Here is a 526-nt window from a genome sequence, read left to right on the forward strand (position 1 = left end):
AGAGGTAAGCGACCTGTATGTAATCGAGAGGTAAGCGACCACAACAGCGGAATGACAAGTCCGTAACTTACACTTATTTAGGTCTTTTGCCGATGAAACGTAGCTTATGGAGAAGCACCATCAATTTCGTCACACGCAGTTCTGCGTGTGATGACAAGTAGGCTTTTTTGTGTTGTGGTAATGACGACATGGCCTATGTCCGATTATTATTATTATCACATAAAAAAAAATGAAAGGAATCAAATTCATCATTTTAAAAAGAATTTGCATTAAAGCGTTTAAGTCCAATTAGGTGACATTTTAAAACTGAAGACAATTACAATTTCATGCCAGTGTGATATAAAAAATATTTAGTTCAGTAAGATGTATCCATGTTTCAAAAATAATCTACTATTGGGATAGCGATATCAGGATAGTGAGCCTAACAAAACCAAGTTTTCTCAGTCACCAGCATAAATCTACTAGGGCTGTTGATTTCTCCTTTATGGCTATCCACTTGTCGAATAATTGAGAAATATCAGTAACA

The sequence above is a fragment of the Stigmatopora argus genome, chromosome 13 (genome assembly GCF_051989625.1).
Source record: "Stigmatopora argus isolate UIUO_Sarg chromosome 13, RoL_Sarg_1.0, whole genome shotgun sequence".
NCBI classification, from domain to species: domain Eukaryota; kingdom Metazoa; phylum Chordata; class Actinopteri; order Syngnathiformes; family Syngnathidae; genus Stigmatopora; species Stigmatopora argus.